The sequence below is a fragment of the Atta colombica genome, unplaced genomic scaffold (assembly GCF_001594045.1).
Source record: "Atta colombica isolate Treedump-2 unplaced genomic scaffold, Acol1.0 scaffold1, whole genome shotgun sequence".
In the NCBI taxonomy this organism is placed as follows: Eukaryota; Metazoa; Arthropoda; class Insecta; order Hymenoptera; family Formicidae; genus Atta; species Atta colombica.
In genome coordinates this window covers 3161803-3162108 of record NW_017259183.1, presented here as the reverse complement: position 1 = coordinate 3162108, position 306 = coordinate 3161803, and the positions used below count along the sequence as shown (strand labels likewise).

Sequence of the window (306 nt, the reverse complement as noted above, 5' to 3'; positions counted from 1 at the left end):
AATAAATTATTATATTTATTAAAATAAAAATTAGACAAAATATAAATATTATATAAATATTAATTTCAAGAAGAGATCTCAGAAAGAGGTCGCCATGGTATGTAAATAGAGGAGACGTTTTTAATGGATTATCTCCAGAAAAACGAGAGATGCCCGAACGCTGACGTCTTAGCAATCCCCGAAATACTTCCAGTATGTGTGCGGTAGAGCGATACGTAAGGCGCCCCTTATGTAATGTACCAATAGAGCAAAAGAAAAAGACACCGAGAGGAAAAGAGAAAACGGAAAAGGGAATGAGAGATCAGC

The 306-nt window shown here is 35.3% G+C and overlaps 1 protein-coding gene across 1 annotated transcript in view; it reads right to left on the bottom strand.

The window, feature by feature from the left end:
* Positions 1-306, bottom strand: part of LOC108692681 (visual system homeobox 2-like) — a 73872-nt gene that overhangs the window by 38914 nt on the left and 34652 nt on the right. The gene's annotated exons all lie outside the window — the stretch shown is intronic.